The following is a 17896-nucleotide window of genomic DNA, read 5'->3' as shown; positions in this document are numbered from 1 at the left end:
GCTGTAATTGTTATATGGTTATATGGTTAACCGGAACCATTTTTGGGGATGGGAGCGGGACACTGTGCCTTCCCTCATAATATGGGAACCATGGTGGGGGGATGTTTTTTGTTTAAATGTTTATTACTGTTATGTCTGTATTCTTTCTTTATGTGCTGCATTGGCAAGAAGCATTTCACTACACCTAGGTGTATGTGACTAATAAAATAACCTTTGAACATTTTGGAAGGAAGTTAATTGAAAGGTAAATTTAAGGGCCTGTCCCACTTAGACTATTATTTAGGCGACTAGGCTGTTGCCACATGGTCACCGGGGTGACGCCTGTATGGCCGTGAGTCGTCTCCTCAGTCGCCCAAAGAGTCGTAGCGGCTTTCTGGTCGCCGCTGGATTTTCAACACGTTGAAACATTTTCGGAGACAGTCGTCGACAGTGGGGTTGACGCCAATGAGCGTAGCTTGACTTCTCCTGATGTAGGTGCTGTCGTAGTTGTCTCCAGGTTAACGTAGGTTGTTGTCAGGTTCACGTAGGTTGCCGCCAGTGCTGACTTTTTTTGCCGTTTTTTTGTTGTTGGTAAAGTAATGATTCTATTTCAGATTTTATATCATAGTGGGGGGTCCAGTCGCTGGTTTTTCGGCGACCCGCTACAACTATGACAGTCGCCGGCAGTTGCCTAAAAGTAGCCAAAGTGGGACAGACCATGTATTATAGAAACATAGAAACATAGAAATTAGGGGCAGGAGTAGGCCATTCGGTCCTTCGAGCCTGCACCACCATTCAATATGATCATGGCTGATCATCCAACTCAGTATTCCGTACCTGCCTTCTCTCCATACCCCCTGATCCCCTTAGCCACAAGGGCCACATCTAACTCGTTCTTAAATATAGCCAATGAACTGGCCTCGACTACCCTCTGTGGCAGAGAGTTCCAGAGATTCACCACTCTCTGTGTGAAAAAAGTTCTTCTCATCTCGGTTTTAAAGGATTTCCCCCTTATCCTTAAGCTGTGACCCCTTGTCCTGGACTTCCCCAACATTGGGAACAATTGCAGTCAGTTGGGTAACAGATATGTTAAGTGCATGGCGGTCAAGAATGTTTTGTTGTCATGTGTCCCAGATCGAACAATGAAATTCTTACTTGCAGCAGCACAACAGAATAGGTGAACATAGTACACTGTAAATAGACAATAGACAATAGGTGCAGGAGGAGGCCATTCGGCCCTTCGAGCCAGCACCGCCATTCAATGTGATCATGGCAGATCATCCCCAATCAGTACCCCGTTCCTGCCTTCTCCCCATATCCCCTGACTCCGCTATTTTTAAGAGCCCTATCTACCTCTCTCTTGAAAGTACCAAGAGAACCTGCCTCCACCGCCCTCTGAGGCAGAGAATTCCACAGACTCACCACTCTCTGTGAGAAAATAATTGCACTACTATGTCTCTATGCACGTAAATATATTTATTTATTGCTCATATTCTATGTCACTCTTCTAGGGAGATGCTAACTGCATTTCGTTGTCTCTGTACTGTACACTGCACAATGCCAATAAGGTTTGAATCTGAATCTGAATCTGAAAAAGTGTTTCCTCGTCTCCGTTCTAAATGGCTTACTCCTTATTCTTAAACTGTGGGCCCCGGTAAACAATGCAATAAATGAAAGAAAAGTTAAGTGTATGTACATATACACACACGTACGTACACATACAAGACAAACAAACAATAATAGTGTAATAATAACAATGAAAGTCTATGTAGTCACATTGCTGTTAGCACTGGTTCAAAGTAGCGATATTGAAAGGTAGGATTGACATTAGGTAATCCGTCAGTCTTCAATATCCCCAGGGCCCACATTCATCAACCATTTAGTCATCATTTAATCATTTAGTGCAGTAATCACAGTCATCAATCATGAGATATGATTAGAAAATTATACATCTACAATTATAAAAGGACTGGATGCAAGTTAGATGCAGGAAAAATGTTCCCAATGTTGGGCGAGTCCAGAACCAGGGGCCACAGTGTTAGAATAAAGGGGAGGTCATTTAAGACTGAGGTGAGAAAAAGCTTTTTCACCCAGAGAGTTGTGAATTTGTGGAATTCCCTGCCACAGAGGGCAGTGGAGGCCAAGTCGCTGGATGGATTTAAGAGAGAGTTAGATGGAGCTCCAGGGGCTAGTGGAGTCAAGGGATATGGGGAGAAGGCAGGCACGGGTTATTGATAGGGGACGATCAGCCGTGATCACAATGAATGGTGGTGCTGGCTCGAAGGGCCGAATGGCCTCCTCCTGCACCAATTGGAGACCAGTCCATTGGCTATATTTAAGAGGGAGTTAGATGTGGCCCTTGTGGCTAAAGGTGTCACGAAGTATGGAGAGAAGGCAGGTACAGGATACTGAGTTGGATGATCAGCCATGATCATATTGAATGGCGGTGCAGGCTCGAAGGGCCGAATGGCCTAATCCTGCACCTATTTTCTATGTTTCTATTTAATGATTGTACATCATTGATAACAGCTGTCCCAGAATCTGGAGGTGTGCGTTTTCCCACTTCTATATGTTTTGCCCGATGGGAGAGGGGAGAAGAGGGAGTGGCCGGGGTGCGACTGGTCCTTGATGATGCTGCTGGCCTTGCCGAGGCAGCGTGAGGTGTAGATGGAGTCGATGGAGGGGAGGTTGGTCCGTGTGACGGTCTGGGCCGCCTCCAAAACCCTCCGCAATCTCTCCCAGTCTCGGACGGAGCTGTTCCCGAACCGAGCGGCGATGCCTCCCGGTAACAAAACTCCGCGGAAAGGAGGAGAGCTCTTTGTCGGGAGAGCGTACCTGTGTGGGGGCAAGGAAACTATTTCCCTCGGTGCCTCCAGAAGGGCACGCGGAGAATTAGGCGAAGATTAAAGTATGCCTGCATGCTGCTAAACAAAGATGAAAAGGAATGCAAAAATGAATGCACTGACACTGAGTTCTATTATTGATGATCTACAAGATATGGGATCCTTTAATCTGTCCTCAGAGATGGGCCCTGTGCACAAAGCGAGCAGGAAAAAAATTGGACAATAATAACCCACCGGAGCTTCAAAGGCACTGTTATCTTCCGCCCCTTGTTACAATTTATTTCAACGTTCCAGTTGCTTTTTATATTTTCTCTGCCGTCTTATTAATCACTTCTGCTTTGATGTGATGGCAGTACTTAACAGGGCTGGAGTCAGTGCTAAGTGCTTTCAGGTACAATGGTTTAGTGGCTTGGTTTCTGCTGCAGGTAACCCTGCCTCCCTGTCCCACCGCACAATGAGGGTTCAGTTTGGTTTTGGTTGAGAGATACAGCGCGGAAACAGGCCCTTCGGCCCGCCCACCGAGTCCGCGCGCCGGCCAGCGATCCCCGTGCGTTAACACTATCCTACACACACACTAGGGACAATTTACGCTTATACCAAGCCAATTTGCCTGCAAACCTGTGCATTTTTGGTGGTGTGGGAAGAAACTGGAGCACCCGGAGATAAAAAAGCCACGCAGGTCGCACGGGAGAACGTGCAAACTCCGTACAGACAGCAGCCGTAGTCAGGATCGAACCCGGGTATAATAATAATAATAATAATAATAATAATTTTATTTATAGAGCACTTTAAAAACAAACAAAGCTGCAACAAAGTGCTGTACATCACTAATCATTGACAAAAAAGTTAATACACACCAAAAATAACAATCAAAAGAAATAGTAGGAAAAGACATGTAAAATAAAGAAACATCAAAAACACCACAAACAGAAGCAAAGCCTCAGGCATGGTCAAAAGCCAGGGAGTACAAATGTGTTTTAACACTGGATTTGAAGATGGACAGTGAGGGTATAAAGGGCCTGTCCCACCAGCATGCGATTCCATGCGGCAAGCGCAACCTAACGTGGTGGCTTGAGCCGTTCGGCCTCGCGGGGCCGGTCCCACTTCGATCACCGGAGCCGTATGGAGTTGTGCGGAGCTGGTCCCGACATCGCGCGGGCTCCGAAAAACTGACCGTGTTCAAAAAGTCAGCGCGGCAACGGTCTGCCGGCCCGCAGCCGACTCAACACCGTACGCAGTGCCTTGACGGGCATACGCAGCGTCTTGGCGCCGTATGCAGCGTCTCTACGCCGTACGTCACGCGCGAACTTCCCGCGGACTTCGCTCGAACTTCATGTCACTCACTCGACCTCCGCGCGGCCCCCGCTTCTGGTTTGGTCGCGCTCGCCGCATGGAGTCGCATGCTCGTGGGACCGGCCCTTAAGGTAGCAACTCTACCACTCCGCCACCGTGCCTCAAGTCACAGCGGGTGCAGTTGTTCCTTTGAATGGGGCTGCTGGAGAGATAAGGCCTGTCGCATTGCTTAGGGATAGACACAAAATGCTGGAGTAAAGGGGCAGCACAGCGGCAGAGTTGCTGCCTCCCAGCGCCAGAGACCCGGGTTGCATCCTGACTACGGATGCTGTCTGTACATTCTCCCCGTGACCTGCGTGGGTTTTTTCTCCGGGTGCTCCGGTTTCCTCCCACACTTCAAAGACGTACAGGTTTGTAGGTTAATTGGCTTGGTCTAAACGTAAAAATTGCCCGTAGTTTGTAGGATGGTGTTAGTGAGCGGGGATCGCTGGTCAGTACGGACTCGGTGGGCCGAAGGGCCTGTTTCCACGCTGTATCTCTAAACTAAACTAAACTTGCTGGATGCCAACTTAATTGAGGGGGGATCTTATAGAAACTTACAAAATTCTTAAGGGGTTGGACAGGCTAGATGCAGGAAGATTGTTCCCGATGTCGGGGAAGTCCAGAACAAGGGGTCACAGTTTAAGGATAAAGGGGAAGTCTTTTAGGGCCGAGATGAGAAAAATATTTTTCAGACAGAGTGTGGTGAATCTGTGGAATTCTCTGCCATAGAAGGTAGTTGAGGCCAGTTCATTGGCTATATTTAAGAGGGAGTTAGATGTGGCCCTTGTGGCTAAAGGGATCAGGGGGTATGGAGAGAAGGCAGGTACAGGATACTGAGTTGGATGATCAGCCATGATCATATTGAATGGCGGTGCTGGCTCGAAGGGCTGAATGGCCTACTCCTGCACCTATTGTCTATGTTTCTATGTTTCTATGTTTTGTTTGCCAAGTTCGGTAGTCAGCCTGAACTGCAAACAACTGGAGCAGGTTAACTGGGTCTTGGAAGCTCCATTCCTGGGATACAGATCTCTGTCCGACTGAATAATCTTAACGACTTAAATTAAATCAATAACTTTCATAATTTGGAACTCAGCGGGACAGGCAGCATCTCTGGAGAAAAGATGACGTTTCTCTGAACTCGATGACGTTTCGGGTCGAGACCCTTCTTCAGACTGAGAGTCGGGGGAAAGGGAAACATAACATATAGACGGTGATATATGGAGAGATCTTGAAAGAACTGCTAACAGCCAAGTGAGGTGGAGGACATTTGCCAATGGACTATGCTGCCTAGAGGAGCAAAGGTCTTAAGAAGAATGAGACGATGTAGAGATATAGAACAAAGGAATTAAATATATCAATTCATTTGTTCTATGTCTCTCTATATCGCTGTCTATATCTCTCGTTCCCATTCCCCCTGTCTCTCAGTCTGCAGACGGGTCTCGACTCGAAACGTCACCCATTCATCTCCTCCAGAGATGCTGCCTGACCCGCTGAGTTACTCCAGCTATTTGTGTCGATCTTCAATATAAACCAGCATCTGCAGTTCCTTTGAGTCATAGAGTGATACAGCTTGGAAACAGGCCCTTTGGCACAACTTGCCCACACCGACCAACATGTCCCATCTACACTAGCCCCACCTGCCTGTGCTTGGCCCATATCTCTCTAAACATGTCCTATCTCCTGTTCTTGGTTAGTATGGGTGTCAGAGGTTAGACAATAGACAATAGGTGCAGGAGTAGGCCATTCGGCCCTTCGAGCCAGCACCGCCATTCAATGTGATCATGGCTGATCATCCCGAATCAGTACCCCGTTCCTGCCTTCTCCCCATATCCTATGACTCCGCTATTTTTAAGCCCTATCTAGCTCTCTCTTGAAAGCATCCAGAGAACCGGCCTCCACCGCCCTCTGAGGCAGAGAATTCCACAGACTCACCACTCTCTGTGAGAAAATGTGTTTCCTCGTCTCCGTTCTAAACCTGACTGAAACTCGAATTAAGGATTAGATGAAAAGTTATACTTTATGATTTGTGAGCTTATCTCTAAAGTTGTATTTTTAGTAAATTATTCCATCCTTCTCTATCATACCTTTTTCTTTTTTTTAATTTCTCTTTCTTATTTTCTATCTATATTAAAAAATAATAATAATACTAGAAGCAGTTAATATCAATTGATAATATTAATAAAATGTAGGAATGATATACATGAAATGTTTTTAATATGATATGTACCTGCTTCTAATAAAAAGATTATTAAGAAAAGAAAAAGAAAAAGCGTTTCCTCGTCTCCGTTCTAAATGGCTTACCCCTTATTCTTAAAATGTGGTTATGGGGAGAAGACAGTAGAATGGGGTTAGGGGGGGAATAATTGATCAGCCATGGTGGAGCAGACTTGATGATAAATCTGTGGAATTCATTGCCCCGCAGCAGCCTGGGACTCACCTGGATCAGGCACTGCTTGTGAGAACTGATAGTTTAGACATTTAGGGGTATATGGACCAAACGCTGGCAGGTGGTACTAGTAGATGGGACATGTTGGCCGGTGTGGGCAAGTTGGGCCGAAGGGCCTGTTTCCACGCTGTAAGATTCTATGTGACAAAAAAAAGCACCATCGAACTCTTACCAACTCTTACACCATAGAAGGTATACTTTTGGGTTGGTTGGGAACAGCTCTGTCCAATACACCCAATACATTGCAGAGAGCAGTGGATGCAGCATAGTTCATCACACAGACCAGACAGCCCATCATTGACTCCATCTACACTTCGCGCTGCCTCGGGGAAAGCAGCCATCCTAATGAAAGCCCGTTTTCACCCGCGGTCATTTCCTCTTCTACCCTTGCCTGGTGCTCAGACAAGCTGGAAAGCTTGCACCACCAGACTCAGAAACAGCAACTTACAAAATTATTAAGGGGTTGGACAGGCTAGATGCAGGAAGATTGTTCCCGATGTTGGGGAAGTCCAGGACAAGGGGTCACAGCTTAAGGATAAGGGGGAAATCCTTTAAAACCGAGATGAGAAGAACTTCATTCACACAGAGAGTGGTGAATCTCTGGAACTCTCTGCCACAGAGGGTAGTTGAGGCCAGTTCATTGGCTATATTTAAGAGGGAGTTAGATGTGGCCCTTGTGGCTAAGGGGATCAGAGAGTATGGAGAGAAGGCAGGTACGGGATACTGAGTTGAATAATCAGCCATGATCATATTGAATGGCTGTGCAGGCTCGAAGGGCCAAATGGCCTACTCCTGCACCTAATTTCTATGTTTCTATGTTTCCCTTCTTGAATGGTTCTCCCATAAGCTATGGCGTTGGCCTGGTTTACTTTAGTTTATTTTGTTTAGTGATACAGCGGGGAATCAGGAACCTCGTCTCACCGACCGACGCTCCCCACACATTAACACTATCCTACACACACAAGGGACAATTTACATTTACACCAAGCCAATTGACCTACAAACCTGCCCGACTTTGGAGTGTGGGAGGAAACTGAAGATCTCGGAGAAAACCCACCTGGTCACGGGGAGAGAACGTGCAAACTCCATACAGGCAGCACCCGTGGCCGGGATCAAAGCCGGGTCTCTGGCTGCAGGGTGGCAACTCCACCACTCTTATGTGCCAGCCCTTATGGTTCCCCCATAAGCCTAAGGAGTAGTCCTGGTCTTCCGACCTACCTCCAATGTGGACATTGGATGTTTGGACGGCAACACTACCACGCTATGTCTACCTATTGCGTGTAGCTTGAATATATTCATGTGCAATGTTACCAGATTTCCATACAATTTCAGAACAGTGGAGAGAATGGTGGACGCAGCACAGACCATCACGCAAACCAACCTCCCTTCCATTGGCTCCATCTACACCTCATGCTGCCTCGGCAAGGCCAGCAGCATCATCAAGGCCCAGTCACACCCCGGCCACTCCCTCTTCTCCCCTCTCCCATCGGGCAAGAGGTACAGAAATGTGAAAACGCACACCTCCAGATTACATAGAAACATAGAAATTAGGTGCAGGAGTAGGCCATTCGGCCCTTCGAGCCTGCACCGCCATTCAATATGATCATGGCTGATCATCCAACTCAGTATCCCGTACCTGCCTTCTCTCCATACCCCCTGATCCCCTTAGCCACAAGGGCCACATCTAACTCCCTCTTAAATAGATTCATGGATAGCAACTGAAACATCCAACCAACTAGAGAGCGGTCCTGAACTACCATCCACCTCATTGGAGACCCTCAGACTATCTTTAATCGGACTTTACTGGACTTTATTTTGCACTAAACATTATTCCCATTATCATGGGTTGTTTGAGTATAGGAGCAGGGAGGTTCTACTACAATACAATACAATACAATACAATACGGTATTATTCATCACATTGCACATAAAGTGCAAGTGAAATGAATTTGTCAGCAGCAGTACAATGAGAAAGAACACACAACACACCATAAAAATTGAACACAAACATCTGTACAACACATGCAGTTGTACAGGGTCTTGGTGAGACCACACTTGGAGTATTACGTACAGTTTTGGTCTCCTAATCTGAGGAAAGACATTCTTGCCATAGAGGGAATACAGAGAAGGTTCACCAGACTGATTCCTGGGATGTCAGGACTTTCATATGAAGAAAGACTGGATAGACTCGGCTTGTACTCGCTAGAATTTAGAAGATTGAGGGGGGATCTTATAGAAACTTACAAAATTCTTAAGGGGTTGGACAGGCTAGATGCAGGAAGATTGTTCCCGATGTTGGGGAAGTCCAGAACAAGGGGTCACAGTTTAAGGATAAGGGGGAAATCTTTTAGGACTGAGATTACAAAAACATTTTTTTACACAGAGTGATGAATCTCTGGAATTCTCTGCCACATAAGGTAGTTGAGGCCAGTTCATTGGCTATATTTAAGAGGGAGTTAGATGTGGCCCTTGTGGCTAAAGGGACCAGGCGGTATGGAGAGAAGGCAGGTACAGGATACTGAGTTGGATGATCAGCCATGATCATATTGAATGGCGGTGCAGGCTCGAAGGGCCGAATGGCCTACTGCACCTATTTTCTATGTTTTCCGCTGGCTGGATAGCGCACAACAAAAAGCCTGTCACTGACGATAAACTAAACTAATTGCATAGCATGCAAATAGTGTTTCACTATATCTCAGTTTCAGTTTCAGTTCAGTTAAGTTTATTGTCACGTGTACCGAGGTACAGTGAAAAGCTTTTTGTCCCGTGCTATCCACTCAGCAGAAAGACAATACATGATTACAATCGAGCCATTTACAGTGTACAGATAAATGCAAAGGGAATAACATTTAGTGCAAGGTAAAGCAAGCAAAGTCTGATCAAGAACAGTCCAAGGGTCATCAAACAGTTAGATAGTAGTTCAGCGCTGCTCTCTGCTTGTGGTTAGCTGGTTCAGTTGCCTGATAACAGCTGGGAAGAAACTGTTCCTGAATCTGGAGGTGTGCGTTTTCACACTTAGTCATAGAGTGATACAGTGTGGAAACAGGCCCTTCGGCCCAACTAGCCCACACCGGCTAACAAGTCCCAGCTACACTAGTCCCACTTGCCTGCACTTGGTCCATATCCCTCCAAACCTGTCCTATCCATGTACCTGTCTAATTAATGTTTCTTAAATGATTGAATAGTTCCAGCCTCAACTACCTCCTCTGGCAGCTTGTTCCATACACCCACCATCCTTTGTGTGAAAAAAGTTACCCCTCGGATTCCTATTAAATCTTTTCCCCTTCACCTTGAACCTATGTCCTCTGGTCCTTGATTCCCCTACTCTGGGCAAGAGACTCCATGCATCTACCCAATCTCTCGTGATTTTGTACACCTTTTGCCTTAAGGGAGAGGGGAGAAGAGGGAGTGGCCAGGGTGCGACTTGTCCTTGATGATGCTGCTGGTCTTGCAGAGGCAGCGTGAGGTATAAATGGAGTCAATAGAAGGGAGTGTTTCTTCTTGATTTCTTGGTCCTCCAAAATATTCCAAATGAAATTTAAACTGGAGGTGGTAGAGGGAGGACTTAAGCCAGAAAGGGTTTTTGGGAAGAAAGAGCTACGTTGAATTTAGTTGCATTTGGTTGGGTAACTATGGTAGGGTGGAGATTATTCCATGCTTTAATTGTGCGGGGGAAGAACGAATTGCTGTACACATCTGTCTTGGTAGCTGGGATCACAAATTGGATCGAATGCCCTCATCTGCTCCTAATTGATTTGGGTTTGGTGTAGGTTTTGTGATCGATGTCGAGTTTTGTAATCTATGTCGAGTTTAAGAAAGAACTGCAGATGCTGGAACAATAGACCCAAAATGTCACCTATTCCTTTTCTCCATAGATGCTGCATCACCCGCTGAGTTTCTCCAGCAATTTTTGTCTACCTTCAATAGAAGGGAGGTTGGTTTGTGCGGTGGTCTGGGCTGCGTCCACAATTTGCTGCAATTTCTAGTGGTCCTGGATGGAGCTGTTCCCAAACCAAGCTGTGATGCATCCCTGATAAAATACATTATATATCTCAGTACCATATGACCATATAACAATTACAGCACGGAAACAGGCCATCTCGGCCCTACAAGTCCGTGCTGAACAACCTTTTTTTCCCCTTGTCCCACCTGCCTGCACTCATACCATAACCCTCCATTCCCTTCTCATCCATATGCCTATCCAATTTATTTTTAAATGATACCAACGAACCTGCCTCCACCACTTCCACTGGAAGCTCATTCCACACCGCTACCACTCTCTCAGTAAAGATGTTCCCCCTCATATTACCCCTAAACTTCTGTCCCTTAATTCTGAAGTCATGTCCTCTTGTTTGAATCTTCCCTATTCTCAAAGGGAAAAGCTTGTCCACATCAACTCTGTCTATCCCTCTCATCATTTTAAAGACCTCTATCAAGTCCCCCCTTAACCTTCTGCGCTCCAGAGAATAAAGACCTAACTTATTACTATTCTAGTAAATACTATTCTAGTAAATCTCCTCTGTACTATTCTAGTAAATCTCCTCTGTACTCTCTCTATTAGTGTACACTAATAATAAGGCAATACCAATACCATTCTTCTGTTTTTTACACTTGTTATATTATATAGAAACATAGAAAATAGGTGCAGGAGTAGGCCATTCGGCCCCTCTATCCGAATGGCCTACTCCTGCACCTATTTTCTTTGGTAATATGATTACCAGGTACATTTTACTCTATGACCATCAAGCACCAGACGTATCTGACAATAAACTAATCTGAATCTGACCATGCAGGTCATTAGAATGTGTTCACTTATCAGATTTGCGTTACTTTATCCAAAACTGTAAAATGGCTGATACTAATTGTTGCCAGGTACACAAAAATGCTGGAGAAACTCAGCGGGTGCAGCAGCATCTATGGAGCGAAGGAAATAGACGACGTTTCGGGCCGAAACGTCGCTTATTTCCTTCGACTGATACTAAGTTCAGCTAATTTGTTATTCTCTCCACAGCTGTTATTCATTGCTTATGAAGTCGTTCAAGTAGATTCTGCCTTCAGAATATCTGGATTAAATGAACAATTATTGAATACTCCCATTGGATGTGCAGGAGTGGGCGCCGTCTGTGTATGGCAGCCTGCCCGCAGTCCGTCTCTACACCTTTTTTATTTTAAGTCCTGTTAAAAAATGTTAGTGGAGGTCTTCTATGTGGGGGGTGGGGGTGGGGAAGGGGGAAACTTTATTTCTTAGTCCCCTACCTGGTCGGAGAGGCAGCATCCCTCTAAGCTGTTTCTTCGCCCCGTCCTCGCGGCCTACCATCGAGAATGGAGCGGCGTTTCCTGTCGGGACCGGCCGGGACTACAGCTTCGGCGGCGGTGGCGCAGCGCTGGGATACCAACACGGAGCGGGCGATGCCTTGTCGGGTCGCCGTGCGGTAGGCTCCGGAGCGTTGTGGCCGTCGATCCCAACATCGCGGAGCTGGGGCTGCGGGCGGCGCTGGATTTGGAGCGCCGCAGAGCCAGGGATCGAGTTCACCAGGGTCGGAGCTCCAGCCGGCGCGGCCTGAGGACTACGAGTGCCCCGGTCTCCGGGGAGGAGGCAGCCGCTCCAGACTTTTCCAAGCCGCTTGAGGAATGTTTCACCCGACGACGAAGTTCCATCTTCACGGCAAGAGGGCCCTGAAAATCATCGGACTGGCTGCACGGCCACAAATGGGCCCCGACCTCGGGTGTTTCACAGAGGAAGAGGACTTAACTTTCTGGTGCCTTTCCCCACAGTGGAAAGTTTTGATACTGCTGTGGGGGGACGTTTGTGTTGAACTCTATAATGTGTTGTGTCCATTTTATTCATTCTTTTTTTGTAACCTTTTTCTATGGTTTGTAATGGAACTTATTATTTAATTTATGTAAAGCACTTTGGTGTCAATGCGAGTTGACTTAAAACGTGCTATATAAATAAAACTTACTTACTACTTACTTACCCTAAGCATGTGTCAATTTGATGAATTTTAACTTTTGGACAAAAAAAATCGGACTAATATTTGCCTAATTCTTTAAGAAACATTGGCACGTCTTTAACGACTCTTACCAACATAGTTTAGTTTTTACTTCAGAGGTACAGCATGGAAACAGGACCTTCGGCCCAATTAATCTATAAATCTTTGGGTTACAGACAAAGGTATTCTTTGGAACACAGAAGGTTAAGGGGGGACTTGATAGAGGTCTTTAAAATGATGAGAGGGATAGACAGAGTTGACGTGGATAAGCTTTTTCCAATGAGAGTAGGGAAGATTCAAACAAGAGGACATGATTTGAGAATTAAGGGACAGAAGTTTAGAGGTAACATGAGGGGGGACTTCTTTACTCAGAGAGTGGCAGCTGTGTGGAATGAGCTTCCAGTGGAAGTGGTGGAGGCAGGTTCGATTTTATCATTTAAAAAGAAATTGGATAGGTATATGGACGGTAAAGGAATGGAGGGTTATGGTCTGAGTGCAGGCAGATGGGACTAGGTGAGAGTAAGCGTTCGGCACGGACTAGAAGGGCCGAGATGGCCTGTTTCCGTGCTGTAATTGTCATATGGTTATATGTGGGAGGAAACCGGAGCACCCGGAGGAAACCTAAGGGGTAACGTGCCCTCACAGGGGTAACGTGCAAACTCCACACACAGACAGTGTCTGAGGTCAGAATCGAACCCGACTGGCGATGTGAGGCATCATCTTCATGTGTCTCGGGGGCTGTGATGCAGCAGTTTTACCGCTGTGCTGCTGGTGTCTACCTTTTATCCTACACTTGATCAATAATTATCTTAACTCCAGATAAGAGTAGAAATATGACAGGTCCCTGCACTTACAACAACTGGGACTTGAGAATGGAGCCAAACTGGCGACTCTGTACACTGTGTATGAAGGAACTGCAGATGCTGGTTGTAACTGGGCTTGTATTCATTGGAATTTAGAAGGATGAGAGGGACTCTTATAGAAACAAATAAAATGATTAAGAGATTAGACATGCTAGAGGCAGGAAACATGTTCCCGATGTTGGGGGAGTCCAGAACCAGGGGCAACACACAGTTTAAGGATAAGGGGTAGGCCATTTAGAACTGAGATGAGGAAAAACGTTCTCACACGGGGAGTTGTGAATCTGTGGAATTCTCTGCCTCAGAAGGCAGTGGAGGCCAATTCACTGGATGCATTCAAGAGAGTTGGATAGGGCTCTTCGGGCCAGCGGAGTCAAGGGGATATGGGGAGAAGGCAGGAACGGGGGTACTGATTGTGGATGATCAGCCATGATCACATTGAATGGCGGTGCTGGCTCGAAGGGCCGAATGGCCTAATCCTGCATCTATTGTCTATGTATCTATGTATATGTATCTATGTCAACTCAGAGGGACAGGCGGCATCTCTGGAGACGTTTTGGGTCGAGGCCCTTCTTCAAACTCTGCATACTGTCTCAGTGCACTACTGCTATACACTTGTACTGTATCTGAGATGCTTTTAGAAACATAGACAATAGGTGCAGGAGTAGGCCATTTGGCCTTTCGAGCCTGCACCGCCATTTAATATGATCATGGCTGATCATCCACCTTACCTAAGATGTATCTAAGTGTTTATGTACAATGATACATACTGAATTGTATACAAAAATGAATTTCACTGTACCTCAGTACATGTGACAACTATAGGAACAGACCAGACTACAACACATTGGAGGATACAAAATAAACATGGTTCAATCTACAGCCTTTGGATCTGATTATCTGAAAGCCGGTGCCACCTACTGGCCTTCTAGGGACTAAAATCTCCAGGCCTCAAGCGCGTGAGAAAAGGAAGCTAGTTAGCTGGTTAGTTTAGTTTATTGTCACGTGTACCGAGGTACAGTGAAAAGCTTTTGTGGCGTGCTAACCAGTCAGTGGAAAGACTATACATGATTACAATTTGGCAAACAGCCTGGCTCCTAGCAAACAGCTGAAATGGCCTGTTACCTTTATCATTGCTACTTTTTTTGCATATCTTTCATTCATCTGTTCTATATTAGATTAGATTAGATTCCTTTATTTTCACTCAGACCTTTCGGTCTGAACGAAATTATGTTGTCTCCCTACATCACCATCTGGGTCTCTGCTTTCTCTTTCATAGAAACATAGAAAATAGGTGCAGGAGTAGGCCATTCAGCCCTTCGAGCCTGCACCGCCATTCAATGTGATCATAGAAACATAGAAATTAGGTGCAGGAGTAGGCCATTCGGCCCTTCGAGCCTGCACCGCCATTCAATATGATCATGGCTGATCATCCAACTCAGTATCCCGTACCTGCCTTCTCTCCATACCGTCTGATCCCCTTAGCCACAAGGGCCACATCTAACTCCCTCTTAAATATAGCCAATGAACTGTGGCCTCGACTACCCTCTGCGGCAGAGAGTTCCAGAGATTCACCACTCTCTGTGTGTGAAAAAAGTTCTTCTCATCTCGGTTTTAAAGGATTTCCCCCTTATCCTTAAGCTGTGACCCCTTGTCCTGGACTTCCCCAACATCGGGAGCAATCTTCCTGCATCTAGCCTGTCCAACCCCTTAAGAATTTTGTAAGTTTCTATAAGATCATGGCTGATGCTGGAGTAACTCAGCGGGATCATGGCAAAATACTATAAAACCTGAAGTCTCCACAGAGTGCTTCCGAGCCAATTATATAATTGAAAAGTGTAGTTAGAGTTGTAACGTAAAGAAGAGTCAGTGGCTAAAGTGACCTCAATGTTAAACTCTGTATCTTCCCCGTTGCCCTACCATTTGTACTTGGGTTTGGCTTGATAGTATTTATATATAGTATTGCCTGATTTGTGTAGGAAGAAACTGCGGATGCTGGTTTACACCAAAGGTAGACACAAAATGTTGGAGTATCTCAGCGGGTCAGTCAGCATCTCTGGAGAGAAGGAACTGGTGACGTTTGAATAAGTCAATAGGTATTTTTAAGGCGGAGATAGATGGATTCTTGATTAGTACGGGTGTCAGGGGTTATGGGGAGAAGGCATGAGAATGGGGATAGGAGGGAGATAGATTAGCCATGAATGAATGGTGGAGTGGAAGGTCTAGGTGGCCGAATGGCTAATTCAGCTGCTGTCTGAAGAAAGGTGTTAACCCGAAACGTCACCCATTCCTTCTCTCCAGAGATGTTGCCTGTCCCGCTGAGTTACTCCAGCATTTTGGGTCTATCACATGAACATGAGGTCAGATTCAGATTCAATTTTAATTGTCATTGTCAGTGTACAGTACAGAGACAACGAAATGCATTTAGCATCTCCCTGGAAGAGCGACATAGCAAACGATTTGACTAAATAATAATAAGTGTCCGGGGGGGGGGGGGGGGTGGTGATTGGCAGTCACCGAGGTACGTTGTTGAGTAGAGTGACAGCCGCCGGAAAGAAGCTGTTCCTCGACCTGCCGGTTCGGCAACGGAGAGACCTGTAGCGCCTCCCGGATGGTAGGAGGGTAAACAGTCCATGGTTGGGGTGAGAGCAGTCCTTGGCGATGCTGAGCGCCCTCCGTAGATAGCGCTTGCTTTGGACAGACTCAATGGAGGGGAGCGAGGAACCGGTGATGCGTTGGGCAATTTTCACCACCCTCTGCAATGCCTTCCGGTCGGAGACAGAGCAGTTGCCATACCATACTGTGATGCAGTTGGTAAGGATGCTCTCGATGGTGCAGCGGTAGAAGTTCACCACGATCTGAGGAGACAGATGGACCTTCTTCAGTCTCCTCAGGAAGAAGAGACGCTGATGAGCCTTCTTGATCAGAGTAGAGGTATTGTGGGTCCAAGAGAGGTCATCGGAGATGTTGACTCCCAGGAACCTGAAGCTAGAAACACGAGGTGAGGGGGCAAGAGAGATGGATTCGAGGGGGAATTAATTAAATGCCTTTATTTTTAGTGTGTATTAAATGTTTGTGTTAATGTTCTCTGGTTTGTTTTATGTGGGGGGTGGGTGGGGAAAACTTTTATTCAATCTCTTACCTTGCCAGAGATGCAATTGTTTTCTAGGGCGTATCTCCGGTTGCTCTGCGGCCTAACATTGTGCAGCTGAAGGCCTCGCTCTGGACTGACTTTGAGCCCCACTGCGGGGCCGTGGACTTACCATCTGAGCCGATCCCTTGCCTGGGATCGACGCTCCAACCGCGGCCTGCGGACTTTAACATCAAGGAGCTTGCAGTCTCGGATTGAGACCTACCTCCAAAAGCCGCAAGACGTTCGACTAGCCCCGACCAAGGTTAGGTCGCCCGGCGTGAGGGGCTGAGATTTCCCCCCCCCCCCCCCGATGCAGGAGCTTGTTCGCCCTGACGAGGAGGCCCGCCGCTGGCTACGGGAGTAAAATCGTCCCGTCAACGGACGTTTAGAGGCCCCCGACCGCTGGAGAACAAAGACGGGCGAGATTGAACTTTTTTCCGCCTTCCATCACAGTGAGGAATGCGGAAGAGTCACTGTGGTGGATGTTCATGATCGTTAATAGCCCTTTGCACTTTATCTGTTATTTATGTGTGTGTGTATATATATGTATGAAAGAAGAGATATTAAGATTGTAAGGTGGAGGAGAGGGGGTAAAAATAAGTAGTCAATTGTATACTCGACACACGTATATGGTCACACCGATCTGTTCTGTTCTGTATTTATTTATGCCTACTATGTTCTGTTGTGCTGAAGCAAAGCAAGAATTTCATTGTCCTATCTGGGACACATGACAATAAACTCTCTTGAATCTCTTGAATCTTAAATCTTGAAATGTATTTTGTGTATTTTGTTACTTCTTATTCGTATGACTGTATGGCAAATCAAATTTCAAAGTCTGAAGAAGGGTTTCGGCCCGAAACGTTGCCTATTTCCTTCGCTCCATAGATGCTGCTGCACCCACTGAGTTTCTCCAGCATTTATGATTATGATATACTGTCTTTCTGCTGACTGGTTAGCACGCAACAAAAACTTTTCACTGTACACATGACAATAAACTAAACTAAATTAAACACTAAAGGGTTACAGAAGTGGTTAATGGGTATGGAGACACAAGGAGCAAGGAACATTTACGATGATGTTGCCAGGACTTGAGGGCCTGGGCTATAGGGAGACGTCGAACAGGTTGGAACTTTATTCTTTGGAGCACAGGAGGGTGAGAGGTAATCTTCGGTATAAACCAGCATCTGCAGCTCCTTCCTACACATTTTGTCTGTTCCCGACCCATGCTGTGATGCATCCCGGTAAAATGCCTTCCCAGTTTAAGTAAATTACTGGGAGCAGAAAGCACCACAATTAAACTTGGCAAT

Source organism: Leucoraja erinacea, unplaced genomic scaffold (assembly GCF_028641065.1).
Source record: "Leucoraja erinacea ecotype New England unplaced genomic scaffold, Leri_hhj_1 Leri_103S, whole genome shotgun sequence".
NCBI lineage: Eukaryota > Metazoa > Chordata > Chondrichthyes > Rajiformes > Rajidae > Leucoraja > Leucoraja erinaceus.
This window is presented reverse-complemented; position numbering follows the sequence as displayed.